The sequence below is a fragment of the Hemitrygon akajei genome, chromosome 30 (genome assembly GCF_048418815.1).
Source record: "Hemitrygon akajei chromosome 30, sHemAka1.3, whole genome shotgun sequence".
NCBI classification, from domain to species: domain Eukaryota; kingdom Metazoa; phylum Chordata; class Chondrichthyes; order Myliobatiformes; family Dasyatidae; genus Hemitrygon; species Hemitrygon akajei.
Genome location: NC_133153.1, coordinates 1,122,222 through 1,136,905, shown reverse-complemented (window position 1 = coordinate 1,136,905; position 14,684 = coordinate 1,122,222). Strand labels below are relative to the sequence as shown.

Here is a 14,684-nt window from a genome sequence, read left to right as displayed (position 1 = left end):
TGTAAGTGGGGTGACTGAATGATAAAATAGTGGTGGTGGAATGGGTTAGTGGGTGGAATGTTGATCAGCCTTACTGCTTGAGGAAAGTAATTGTTTGGTTGGCCTGGTGTGGATGCTACATAGCCTCCTCCCTGATGGGAATGGGACAGGGAGTCCATTAGCAGGATAGGTGAGATCCTTCATGATATTTGTTGGACTTGTGGCTCCTTGATGGCGGGTAGGCTGGTGCCAGTGATGCGATGGGAAGTTTTGACTACCCATTGTGGAGTTTTCCTGTCCGCCGCAGTATAGTTCTGGTATGCAGTAATGTTATGATGCTTTCACTATGCATCTACAGAAGGTGTAAGTATTGTTGTGTATTGTGCAGCTAACTTCAGTCTTGTGGTCATTGATGAAGAGGTTATTTGCCTGACACCAGGACTCGAGCTTTTCCACCTCCTCTCTGTAGACTGTCATCGTTGTTGGTGATGAAGCTGACTATTGTCGTGGTATTGGCGAATTTGACAGTATGATTACTTGGGTGTTTGGCTGTGCATTTGTATATTGAACTGAATATGACAATTCTGCTAGGCTTCATCCACTGAGCTGATTCCAGATTTATGAGTTTATTTTTCCTCAGTTACTTTGTACAGCAAAACTGTTATCTCTGTAGGCCCTCTTTACTTTTCTTAGCTGATGCTTTTGCTAACACCACCACATCCATAATTTCCTACTTGTCTAATTACTGAGGTAAAGTTCTTGGTATTAAAGCAATCGTCTGAGTGTTGCAGATCCAAACTATGCTTAGATTTAGGTCATTGGCACCAGTATTGGGGAAGGTGGGTGGTGGGGTACAGATGCATCTCTACCAAAGGAAGGATAAGATGCTACGTCCCTTCCCTAGCCTGCAGGTCACCCTTGGGTGAGGTGTAGTACTTAGCTCCCCAATCAGGGCACTGGGCAGGTGGTTGATGGGTTGTATGAGCAATCCTGTTTAGGTGACTACTGAAGCCAGGCAGACAATCTCTGAAGAGTATTGACAGTGTTTGGGGTCATCTGTCTTGTAAAGACATTGCCCAGAAGAAGGCAATGGTAAACCACTTCTATAGAAAAATTTGCCAGCAACAATCATGGTCATGGATGGAAGACCATGATCACCCATGTTGTATGACATGACACATAATAATGATGATTGGGGAAGGAGGGACCTGTTCTAATGGGACGGGTTCCACCTGAACCATGCCAGAACTAGGGTCCTGATGAATTGCAGGTCTAGGCTAATGGATAGAGCTTTAAGGGTTGTGCAACAGTTTGGAAAAGTGTGAATAAAATAAAAGGCCAGGAGAGTGCTGGGGAGATTACTGAATTCTCCAGAATAAGTGTAGAAAGGGAGAAAAATTTAACTTCAGGCAATACAGAGGCAAAGTTGAGAAGAAGGGTGGTGAACACAGGACTAAAGAAGATTGAGAAGGGGGCGGTCATTTCTAGCAGATTGAGAAGGGGTGGTCATTTCTTTGGCAGTTTGAATGGGGCATGACTACGCAAGTGCATGAAAGTCAGCCTGTAAGGCAGTGGGAGAGTTTAAAAAGTGAGCAGATTAATGTAGAGGGAGACAGAGTAGGAAGGCTTTGGCTCAAGAGGCTTCGGTGAGCAGAGGCTGAGGACTGGCTTCACTCCAAGTGAGGTAAAACCGGGTAAGTTCCTTTAATTTAATTATCTTAGGAGTAGGTAATGGAGGCAGCAATTAGGGCAGTTGAGTGCTCCGTTTGCAGTATGTGGGAAGTCAGGGTGAGCACAATTGTCTCTGATGACTACTCCTGTAAAAGGTGCATCCAGCTGCAGCTCCTGACAAACCATGTTAGGGAACTGGAGCTGGATGAACTTTGGATCATTCAGGAGGCAGAGACAGAAATAAACAGGAGTTACAGGGAATAGTCATCCCTAAGAGTCAGGAGACAGGTTGCTGGGTGACTGTCAGGAGAGGGAAGGGGGTTAGACAGAATGAACAGAGCACCCCTGTGGCCGTTCCAATCAACAATAAGTAAACCGTTTTGGATACTGTTGGTGGGGACGACCTACCAGTGACAAGTTGCAGTGGTTGTGTCTCTGGCACCGAGACTGGACCCTCAGCTCAGAAGGGAAGGAGGGAAAAGAGGAGAGCAGTAGTGATAGGGGATTTGATAATTAGGGGGACAGATAGCAGGTTCTGTGGAAGAGATCGAGAATCCCGGATGGTCTTTTGCCTCCCTGGTGCCAGGGTCTGCGATATCTCGGATCGAGTTCTCCGTATTCTCAAGAGGGAGGGTGAGCAGCCGGATGTCGTGGTCCATGTAGGGACCAATGATGTGGGTAGGAAGAGTGAGGAGGTCCTGAAAGGTGAATTTAGGGAGTTAGGTGCCAAGTTAAAGGACAGGACTTCCAGGATAGCAATCTCAGGATTGCTACCAGTGCCACATGCAGGCGGGTTTAGAAATGGTAAGATAGCACAGATCAACATGTGGCTGAAGACATGGTGCAGGAGGGAGGACTTCAGATTTATAGATAATTGGGCAGTTTTCCAGGGAAGGTGGGACCTGTTCTGGCAGGACCGTTTACATCTGAACTGGAGGGGGACAAATATTCTTTCAGGTAGATTTACTAGAGAGGCTCCAGTGGATTTAAACTAGATACAAGGGGGGAGGGGAACCAGAGTGTAGGAACAGATGTATGGGAGAAGGAAGAAAAAGAAGATAAAGTTGTTTGTACCGTTAGAGATAAACAGAGAGGAAGAGGTGGAGAATTTCTTAAATGCATTTATTTTAATGCTAGGAGCATTGTAAGAAAGGTGGATGAGCTTAGAGCATGGATTGATACCTGGAAAAATGATGTTGTAGCTATTAGTGAAACATGGTTGCAGGAAGGGTGTGATTGGCAACTAAATATTCCTGGATTTTGTTGCTTCAGGTGTGATAGAATTGGAGGGACAAGAGGGGGAGGAGTTGCATTGCTTGTCAGAGAAAATATTACAGCGGTGATCTGGCAGGATAGATCAGAGGGCTCGTCTAGGGAGGCTATTTGGGTGGAATTGAGGAATGGGAAAGGTGTAGTAACACTTATAGGGGTGTATTATAGATCACCTAATGGGGAGTGAGAATTAGAGGAGCAAATTTGTAAGGAGATAACAGATATTTGTAGTAAGCACAGGGTTGTGATTGTGGGAGATTTTAATTTTCCACACATAGACTGGTAAGCCCATTCTGTAAAAGGGCTGCATGGTTTCGAGTTTGTAAAATGTGTGCAGGATAGTTTTTTGCAGCAATACATAGAGGGTACCATCTAGAGAAGGGGCAGCGTTGGATCTCCTGTTAGGGAATGAGATAGGTCAGGTGATGGAGGTATGTGTTGGGGAGCACTTCGGGTCCAGTGATCACAATGCCATTAGTTTCAATATAATTATGGAGAAGGATAGTTCTGGACCCAGGGTTGAGATTTTTGATTGGAGAAAGGCTAACTTTGAGGCGATGTGAAAGGATTTAGAAGGAGTGGATTGGGACAATTTGTTTTATGGGAAGGATGTAATAGAGAAATGGAGGTCATTTAAAGGTGAAATTTTGAGGGTACAGAATCTTTATGTTCCTGTTAGGTTAAAAGGAATGGTTAAAAGTTTGAGAGAGCCATAGTTTTCAAGGGATATTGGAAACTTGGTTCGGTAAAAGAGAGATATCTACTTTAAATATAGGCAGCTTGGAGTAAATGAGGTTCTCGCGGAATATAGAGAACGTAAAAAGAATCTTAAAGAAATTAGAAAAGCTAAAAGAAGATACAAGGTTGGCAGGTAAGGTGAAAATAGATCCAAAGGGTTTCTACAGTTATATTAATAGCAAAAGGATAGTGAGGGATAAAATTGGTCCCTTAGAGAATCAGAGTGGACAGCTATGTGTGGAGCCAAAAGAAGTGGGGGAGATTTTGAACAATTTCTTTTCATTGGTATTCACTAAGAAGAAGGATATTGAATTGTGTAAAGTAAGGGAAACAAGTAGGAAAGTTACGGAAACTATGATGATTAAAGAGGAGGAAATACTGCTGCTTTTAAGGAAAAGTGGATAAATCTCTGGGTCTTGACAGGATATTCCCTAGGACCTTGAGGGAAGTTGGTGTAGAAATAGCAGGGGCTCTGACGGAAATATTTCAAATGTCATTAGAAACGGGGATGGTGCCTGAGGATTGGCGTATTGCTCATGTTGTTCCATTGTTTAAAAAGGGTTCTAAGAGTAAACCTAGCAATTATAGGCCTGTAAGTTTGACATCAGTGATGGGTAAATTAATGGAACATATTCGTATAGATGGGATATATAATTATCTGGATAGACAGGGTCTGATTAGGAATAGTCAACATGGATTTGTGCGTGGAAGGTCATGTTTGACAAATCTTACTGAATTTTTGGAAGAGGTTACGAGGAAAGTTGATGAGGGTAAAGCAGTGGATGTTGTCTATATGGACTTCAGTAAGGCCTTTGACAAGGTGTGGAACCTTGTCTGCGTGGAGCAGAAAGTTAGTTAGGAAGGTTCAATTGTTGGGTATTAATATTGAAGTAGTAAAATGGATTCAACAGTGGCTAGATGGGAGATGCCAGAGAGTAGTGGTGGATAACTGTTTATCAGGTTGGAGGCCGGTGACTAGTGGTGTGCTTCAGGGATCTGTATTGGGTCCAATATTGTTTGTCATATACATTAATGATCTGGATGATGGGGTGGTAAATTGGATTAGTAAGTATGCAGATGATACTAAGATAGGTGGCGTGGTGGATAATGAAGTAGGTTTTCAAAGCTTGCAGAGAGATTTAGGCCAGTTAGAAGAGTGGGCTGAAAGATGGCCGATGGAGTTCAATGCTGATAAGTGTGAGCTGCTACATTTTGGTAGGACAAGTCAGAATAGGACATGTATGGTAAATGGTAGGGCATTTGAAGAATGCAGTAGAACTGAGTGATCTAGGAATAATGGTGCATAGTTCCCTGAAGGTGGATCTCATGTGGATAGGATGGTGCAGAAAGCTTTTGGTATGCTGGCCTTTATAAATCAGAGCATTGAGTATAGGAGTTGGGAAGTAATGTTAAAATTATACAAGGCATTGGTAAGGCCAAATTTGGAGTATTGTGTACAGTTCTAGTCACCGAATTATAGGAAGGATGTCAACAAAATAGAGAGAGTACAGAGAAGATTTACTAGAATTGTTACCTGGGTTTCAACACCCAAGTTACAGAGGAAGGTTGAACAAGTTAGGTCTTTATTCTTTGGTGCTTAGAAGGTTGAGGGGGGATTTGATAGAGGTATTTAAAATTATGAGTGGGATAGATAGAGTTGATGTGGATAGGCTTTTTCCATTGAGAATAGGGGAGATTCAAACAAAAGGACATGAGTTGAGATTTAGGGGGCAAAAGTTTAGGGGTAACATGAGGGGGAACTTCTTTACTCAGAGAGTGGTAGCTGTGTGGAAGGAGCTTCCAGTAAAAGTGGTAGAGGCAGGTTTGATATTGTTATTTAAAGTAAAATTGGATAGGTATATGGACAGGAAAGGAATGGAGGGTTATGGGCTGAGTGCGGGTCGGTGGGACTAGGTGAGAGTAAGTGTGCGGCACGGACTAGAAGGGCCGAGCTGGCCTGTTTCCGTGCTGTTATTGTTATATGAAGGTGTTATATTTGAGTGCACGCAGGGTATAGAATAAAGTCAATAAAGTAAAGCCACTAGAAATTAGCTGGTATGATGTGAGCATGAGAGTCATGAGTGAAAGAAGATTACAGCTGGAAGTTCATGATCCAAGAATACACATCATGTGGAAAAAACAGGCATGTGGGCAAAGAGAGTGTGGTGGCTCTATTGGTATAAAAGAATGACTTCATCCTTAGAAAGAAGTGACATAGGATCAGAAGATGCAATTTCTCAACTCTACCCACAAGGATTCTGTAAGAGTGAAAAGCCCCTGATGAGGCCTCTGAATAGTAACAAGCCTGTGTACAATAGAAGATAGAATAGATATGTTAAAAAAAAAGCCAGTGTTATGATGCAGGTACGTTGAGGAAAGTCATGTTGGTGTTGGATCCTAAGAGAAACAATTTGTAGGATGCCTGTGAAATGTTTTTTTTGAACAGCTTGTGGTTGAGCCCACTGGTAGTTGTCCATCATGTCCCATGGTAACAGGAAACCTATGCAGGAGAATTCTTAAAGTGGAAAAACCATTGCATTGGGGCACTTCACTCTCTCGACCTCAGAAGTCTGGGTCCATTGTTACAAACAAGCATCACAAACTGGGATCCTCCTTGGTTGCAGTGGATGAGCATGACACCTTGTCATGCCCTTTGCTCTCCACGGACCATTTCAGTACCACTTTCCTGGCCATTGGATCTCCCAGTATATATCATCCGTGTAGTTTGCTGGAGCTGACTTCACATGTTAGGACATGCAAGGTCCCCTTTCTCACCAGGGTATGAGGTCGCTGGCTTCCTTCACTTAATTTAGCCTGCCTGTTGAAGTGGTGTTCCAGGGTAAACAGCTCCTTGGAGCCACAGGTGAGAGCTGAGCATCCAGTGAGGACCAAAGGTGAGTCAGCTGCCCCAGAATGGTCACAAGGCCCTTCATCAGAGATTCTTCCCCTCCCTGTACATCCCATACATCCCAAGTTGAGCCTAGTAATTCTGGATTTGGTGTACATTGAACCAAATTTAATTAGGGGGCTTAATGTAAAGGAATCCTTAGGAGGCAGTGATCTTATTGTGATAAAATTCACCCAGCAGTTGAGAGTGTGAGCTAAAATCAGATGTATTGGTATTGTAGTTGAATAAAGGTACCGTAAATTCCGGTGTATAAGCTGAGAATTTGGCCCTAAATTTTGGTCCTAATTATACACAGGGTCGGCTTATACACGGGGTGCCAACTTTGGAAAAATGAATACACAGAAAACTAGGTCGTATTTATTGGCTGTTTTTGAGTCAGTTTTGTTCCACTGTCGTCGCATGAATTCTTTGAATGATTTGTTTAAACTCACATCTAGTGGCTGGAGCGCGGAGATCAAACCCCCGGGGATGACTGCAATGTCTGTTTTTTCAGCTTTCAATGCTGCTTTTGTCTCACCTGACAAGTGCACTTTGAAGACGTCCCAGACAAGTAGCGACTTTTCTTTCCCGAAACCTTCGGGACGTCAACGCCACACCTCTTTAACTCACTTCAAGCAACCGGCTTCATCCATCTAACAGCATTCTTGAATGTAAACAACAACACCCAGCGGGAATTTTCTGAGCAATCTTTGTTTTTTGTCTCAACACAAGATCACGCCTATTCATAAATCGGGTGCACCAACTTGGCGTAGCTTTGAAATTTTCGCTGACCTGACGGTGTTTTTCGGCCCATTTCAACGCTTGAACCCGAATCATTTCTCTAGTAACAATGTATCCGGACGATCACTGGTGATTCACCCACTTTTTCTTCCAGTTCTGGCCACTGGCATGTTTTCCCGCAGTTTGCACATTTCGTCTTTGGCATTTCCCTCAACGTGTCCTCTGCCTTTCTCCACTCTGTCACTTGTTTCTCGTTCACACTAAACTTCTTAGCAGCTGCAGAATTATTCGTTCCTTCAGCAAAATCAACAACCTTCAGCTTGAAGCCAGCATCATATCGCATTTCTTTTGTACGTGGCGGTCGCAAACTCATTACTGAGTAGACGTACTGATCCCGCCACCCCATGTTATGTTTTAACGAGATTATGATGGGCGCTAAATGGTTCTGCAGGGGTTACAATTCTGAGGATTCTTTACCATTGGAGACCTAATCCAAAATTTCCCTCCCTGATTTATTTATTAGGAATTCACTTATAACGTTCTACAATGTGTAGGCCTGTTATTTTTTTTAGCAGGTACTGGTTCACAAAATTTCCCGGTTCTGGATCTGGCAAAGCTGAGTACCGGCATGTGAGATCTTGTGATCTTTTCTGGTTAAATGAAAAACCTCTACAAAAGGGGTCGGCTTATACAAAGGTAACATGAAAATGTCAGTTTTTTAACCTTGAAAATGGGGAGTTGGCCTATACTCCGAATATACGGTAGCAACAGAGGCATGAGAGTTGGCCAAAGTTGATTGGAAGGGGACACTAGCAGGGATCATGGTAGAGTAGTAATGGCTAGAGTTTCTGAGAGTAATTCAGAAGAAGCAGGATCAGTTCATCCCAAAGAAAAAGCAGCATTCTAAAGGAATGATGAGACAACTGTGGCTCACAAAGGAAAGACTGAAGAGGATGAGCAATACAGCAAAAATCAGTGAGAAGGTGGGGAATGGGGAAGCTTTTAAAAACCAACAGAAGGCAACTTAAAAAAAAAAACACTAGGGAGAAGAAAAAATGAAATATGACATTAAGGTAACCAATAATCAAGTGTTTTTCAGATATCTAAAGAGTAAGAGGCAAGAGTAGACATGGGACCACTTGAAAATGATGCTAGAGTGGTTGTAATGGGGGACAAAGAAATGGCAGACAAACTTCTGTATTTTGTGTCAGTCTTCACTGTGGAAGACACTAGCAATATGCCAGAAATTTGAGGTATTAGGAACCAGTGAGTGTGAAGTGCTGTTACTAAGTTGAAGGTGCTTGGGAAGATGAAAGACCTGCAGGTAGATAAGTCACCTGGACCAGATGGACAACACCCAAGGTTCTGAAAGACATAGCTGAAGAGGTTATGTCGTGATTTGTTTTCAAGAATCAGTGGATTCTGGAACAGCTCTGAGGACTGGAAAATCGCAAATGTCACTCCACTCTAAGAAGAGAAGGAGGTGAAAGATGGGAAGTTATAGACCAGTTAGCCTGATTCAGTGCTTGGTGCAATGATGGGGTCCAATATTAAGGTTGAGTTTTTGGAAGTCCTGGATGCACATGGTCAAAGTCAGCATGGTTTCCTTAAGAGGAGATTCTGCCTGACAAATATTTTAGAGGATACACAAAGGGAAAGTGGATGCTGTTTAAGTGGGTTTTCAGAAGATCTTTGATAAGGTGACACATGAGGTGGCTCAACAAGAGCCCATTGTATTATAAGAAAGATACTAGCATGGACAGTGGCTGACAGGCAGAAGGCAGAGTAGGGATAAAGGAGGCCTTTTGTGTCTGGTGTTCCCATGATCAGTGTTGGATCCGCTTCTTTTCATGCTATATGCTGATGATCTGGAGGACAGAATTGACGACTTTGTGGCCAAGTTTGAGGATGATACAAAGATAAGTGAGCAAGCAGGGAGTCTGCAGAAGAACTTGGACAGATAAAAAAAAATGTGCAAAGAAGTGGCAGGTGGAATATGGTGTCAAGAAGTGTATGGTCATGCACTTTGTAGAAGGAATAAAGCTGTGTTTTCTAAATGGGAGGAATTTCAGAAATCAGAGGTACAAATGGACTTGGGAGATCCTTTCAGGAATCCTGTACTAGATAAATTGCAGGTTGGCAAATGCAGTGTTAGCATCCATTTCATGAGGATAAGAATTAAAAGCAAGGATGTAATACCAAGGCTATATATAATGTATTGGTTAGACCACATTTGGAATATTGTGAGCAGTTTTAGTGCCAATATCTAAGCAAGGATGTATGAAAAATGGAGAGGGTCCAGAGGAGGTTTACAAGAATGATCCTGGGAATGAAAGATCATTTCAATGAATGAGGATCATTTGATGGTTCTGGGCTTGTACATCCTGGAATTAGGAAGAATGAGGGAATGGGATCTCATTGAAACCTACTGAATATTGAAAGGCCTAGATAAACATGGAGAGGATGTTTTCGATAGAGGGTGAGCCTAGGACAACTGGGCACAGCCTTTATAACAGATGAGGAGGAATTTATTTAGCCAGAGGGTGGTGAATCTGTGGAATTCATTGCCACAGATGGCTGTGTGTCAACTCATTTGGGTATATTTAAAGTGATGCTTGAGGGTTTCTTGATGAGAAGCAGGAGAATGGGTTTGAGATGAAAAATAAATTGCCCATAATGGTGGAGCAGACTCAGTGGCCCAAATGGCCTCATTCTGCTCTAGTGTCTTGTCTTGTATTTTTATCAACATACATTTTCCTGCCATTTCTGAGAGTTTATAGAACATTGTCTGAAGAAAACGACGTGACCTCTGTCACAGTGCACTCCACAAATGTGAAGTGTAGATGGTGTGACATCAGGACCACCGTCTCAGTGGTTTTCATTCTGGGTTCTTGACATTTAGGTGAACATTAGGATTCTAGTAGGTGATGTTAATGTTTCATATTTCATTGCAACCCAGTAGGAGTCCATTCAGACCATCTTCAATACTGGCCCATTGAATAATCTAAAAACATTTCAGTCCACAGCATTTTTTCCCTGCAACTTATTCTAATTACGATCCATAGTTGGAATAATACAGTGCCTCATAACGTAACAACCATGGGATATGGACCTGAAAGTATCTGGGCTAGCAATATGATTTCCTAGGAGAACATGCAAGATCTATACAAACAACACCAGAGGTTAGAGCACATAAATCATAGAAGCTGTGAGTTGCTGCACTATATCTAGCATCAGTCTTACCTCAGAAAATCCACAGGAAATAAAAGGTACAAAACATGTTGCCTATCCAACTTCTTGGCTACTAGCAGTCCCTGGAAATCTCCTAGCTCATTAATGAGTGGCCAATGACACCTTTGGATATATTTTACTGAATTTAAACAGGTGTGATTTTTTTTATTCAATAGGCTGATTCACTACTGTAAAACCTGCTCTTTTGCCCTTCATTTCCTTCTATAGAATCTTCATCTTCTTCCTCACCTTGCAGGCAAGTGGTTAAAGTTTCCTGTTCCTTTGTGTAGTCAAGCACATCAAATAGAGTGACAAGGTAACTGGCAGATACAGACATATTCTGTGAGTTTCCTTCCACCCTCAGTGGTTTTACAATTTGCCTCTGTCTTTAAAGCAACAACATATATTTTAAAAATGTGTAGTGGTTTTAGTTTTAAGTAATACAAATATATAATGATGAGCCCATCTCCAACACTATAGAGCATGATTTCTGTTACTGCAAACATCAATATGTGCTTTGTGTTTTAAACATAGAGCACAGGATTTCAAGCTATTGTGTTTATACACAGTATAATAGTGGCAAAGTACACATTCAGTCCTTTGCAGAGGTGGTACCAAATGCTTTTCTTACTAAAATGGAAGAAACTGAAACAAATGGTATTTATGTTATGTAAATACTCAGCAGGCCAGCAGCATTGATGGATAAAACCATTCATATTTTTGTGCATTTTTTATGGAAAGTCTATAATTGCTGAGCAAGTCTATGAAAGTCACTTTCTTACCTGCAGCTTTTGACAGAACAGAAGGTTTTGATCAATAGTTCCATTTAATATCAAAGAATATACATCCTGAAATTCTTATTCTTTGCAGACATCCATAAAAACAGCAACAAATGAGTGACAGTTAAAATGTTATACCCAAAGCCCCCTCTCCCCCCACTGGTCCTTCCCACACATAGTCAGCAGCAAAGCAACAAGCCTTCTCCACCAACTTCTGCAAAAAAGCATCAGCACCCTCCACCCACTAAGCAAGCAATAGCAAAGCCCCCAAGGAAGACCAGGATCTGCAGTCTCTCTCTCATGCTCTCTCATATCCTCAGAATCCAGTTCAATATCTCTGGCATATGTTGTTTTGCCGTATTACATAATAATAAACTTTATATTACATTAAGTATATATAAAAAAGTGAATTAAATAAGTGATATTTATTAATACATAATGAGTCTCAAAAAGAGAGGGGGTAAATACTGAGGTAGTGTTCATGGGTCATTGTCCATTCAGAAATCTGATGGCAGAGGGGAAGAAGCATTGAGTGTGTGTCTTCAGGCTCCTGTACCATCTCCTTGATGGTGGCAAAGAAAAGAGGGGATGTCCTGGGTGATGGATGCCAACTTTTTGAGGTATCACGTTTTGAAGGTGTCCTGAATGCTGGGTAGTCTAGTGCTGGCTGAGTTTGCAACTTTTTTGCAGCTTTTCCCAATCCTGTGCAGTGGCCCCTCCATACCAGATGGTGATGCAACCAGTTAGGATGCTCTCCATGGTACATCTGTGGAAATTTGCAAAAAAAATGCCAATTCTACTTGTATATCCACTGTTGTACTGCCTTTGTAATTGCATCAATATGTTGGGCCCAGGATAGATTCTGAGATGTTGACACCCAGGACTTTGAAATTGCTCACCCATTCCACTTCTGATCTCTCGATGAAGACTGATGTGTGTTTGCTCATCTTACCCTTTCTGAGGTCCCCACTCAGTTCCTTGGCCTTTCTGATGTCGACTGCAAGGTTGTTGCTACAATACCACTCAACCAGCTGACCTATCCTCCTCAGCATCTGAAATTCTGCCAACAGTAGTTATCATCAGCAAATTTGTAGATGGCATTTGAGCCATGGTGTAGAGAGAGTAAGACAGAGGGCTAAGCTCCCATGCCTGAGGTGCCCCAATGTTGATAGTGAGGTGGAGATGTTATTTCTGATCCGCACAGGTTATGGTCTTCCGGTTAGGAAGTCGAAGGTCCAGTTGTAGAGGGAGGTACAGAGACTCAGGGTTTGGAGCTTGTTGATTAGAACTGAGGGTACAAATGTGTTGAATGCTGAGCTGTAGTCAATAAACAGCAGCCTGACGTAGGTGTTGCTATTGGCCAGGTGACCGAGACCGAGTGGAGAGCCCGTGAGATTGCATCTGTTGTATATATATTGTGGTAATAGGCAAATTGAAGTGGGTCCAGTTCTTGCTTAGGCAGGAGTTGATTGTGGTCATAAACAACCTCTCAAAGCACGTCACACTAGTTGTGTGTGCCACTGGGCAACAGTCAATGAAGCCACTCATTCTGCTCTTGGGTACTGATATGCCTGTCATCCTTTTGACGTACTTATGCTTCGTATTTACATACTGAATCCTTGTCAACCTTGTGGAAAACCTTTGAGGTTGCTTGGGTTCACTCATGCTAACTGAAGAGCAAGATGCATTAAGCAGCTGGTCTAACTTGATGGCTGCATGTAACAGTCCTACACATTCAAATTGTCTCCCACCTGGATAGTAAAAGCAAATACAGGGAAATGTTTAAAATTAATTTATGTAATTTAAATATGCTTTCAAAGGAAGTTTATTTTTAATTGTATTGAACTAACTATTTAGACTGTTTAAATGTCTCTGATCTAGAAACATTTAACAAAGCCTTTGATTGCTGTGAGCTGCTAAAAGAATAATAGGGCAGTCCAGGCTCAGGCTCTTAAGAATTCGATGTCCAGTGTCTAGTCACTGGTTGCAAATTAGTTTTGCCGGACGGTTGTGGCAGTGAGATCTTGAGTCAAGGTAGGCATGTCTCTGGAAAATGTTGTTTGTGTCTGTGAGGACTAGTTCAGATTGAGCATAATCAGGCTTGATAATGTTAGTATTTACCAAATTTATTTCACTGCCACCTTGTTTGTCTATGACAATATGTTATTGGCCTGCGTTCAGTTTTGAATGAAACCCAGTTTTGTCCAAATGTTGGGAAGAATGAAACTATTGCCTTTGTTCTCATTCTATTTCCCCCAACAAATTCCAGCCCTTGTTACAAGTTCTTTACTTTGCTAATTGCTACCTTGACCTGGACAGCTTGTAATTTTATCAGGTGTGCTGATGCCACATGCAGAAAAAGAAAGTTGCCTTGATTTTGAGCATAGTCACTCTCGTCTCTCTGGAAATCAGTTCTGTGTGAACCAGGTTTGTGCCAAGGCTATGAGGAAGTCTGGAACCTGAAACTCTGCATTAGCCGATAGGTCGTTGGTGACTGTAGCTTGTTGATAACATTTTTCCATTTCCTCGATTGAGAGTACATCTGTATTTATAGTAAATGAGTGATAATCTGGCATGCTCAGGACTTCAAAGGTGTCAGGTGGATTATTGGATTTTTAAAAATTAACATGCAGCACACATTTTTTAATGTGTTACGTGCTATTTCAGAGGCAGTGTGGAAATCAGGAACCTGGTGAGTTTTAGGTGTGTTTGGGAATTTGGGAGCTGGTTAGTTTCATGGAGCAGTTGGATTATCTTAGTTCAGATAATACAAACTTGGTTGACTCCATTCTGACATTTGGACACAGAATATGTTGGCTATTGCTTCGGGTGAATGCCACTGTGTAGCTTGGCTAGAGAGATAGCAAGTTGTGGACTGTAAGTCATCAGCACTATCAGCAATGTGTTCCATCCTTTGCTATTTCTGCATATCAAACTGAATTGATTAAAATTTGGTTAGAGAGAATATTGGGAGGGATCTGAAATGGATCTTGTATTTTTCACTTGGGCTGAATGTGTGTTAAAGGGTCAGTCACCATAATGCCATCGATTCTTGGAGCTTTCTAGAATCGGCTTTATTGTTCACCTTTCAGAAATGGAAGTGGTATTTTACTGCAAAATTGGTATTTAGAGTCATCGGGTCATAAGAGTTGTACAGTGCAGAAACAGGCTCTTTGGCCAATCACAATCATGCTGAGCATTTTTTGCACATTTACACTAATCCTTTTTGTTCACTGTATCCTCTGTGTGCCTTTTAAATGTTTCAGTTAACAACCACTCTTAAATCCCCTCTAAAACTCCTTCCTCAGACTTGTGCCCTCCAGTTTATTTTTATGCCTCTACTGTGGTAAAAGGTTGGATTGCTGAAATACAGGTTAGTGCCATGC

At 42.0% G+C, this 14,684-nt stretch overlaps 1 protein-coding gene across 5 annotated transcripts in view; it reads left to right on the top strand.

The window, feature by feature from the left end:
- The window catches only part of ccpg1 (cell cycle progression 1), a 70,759-nt gene that overhangs the window by 15,776 nt on the left and 40,299 nt on the right, over nucleotides 1-14,684 (top strand). The window lies entirely within an intron of this gene.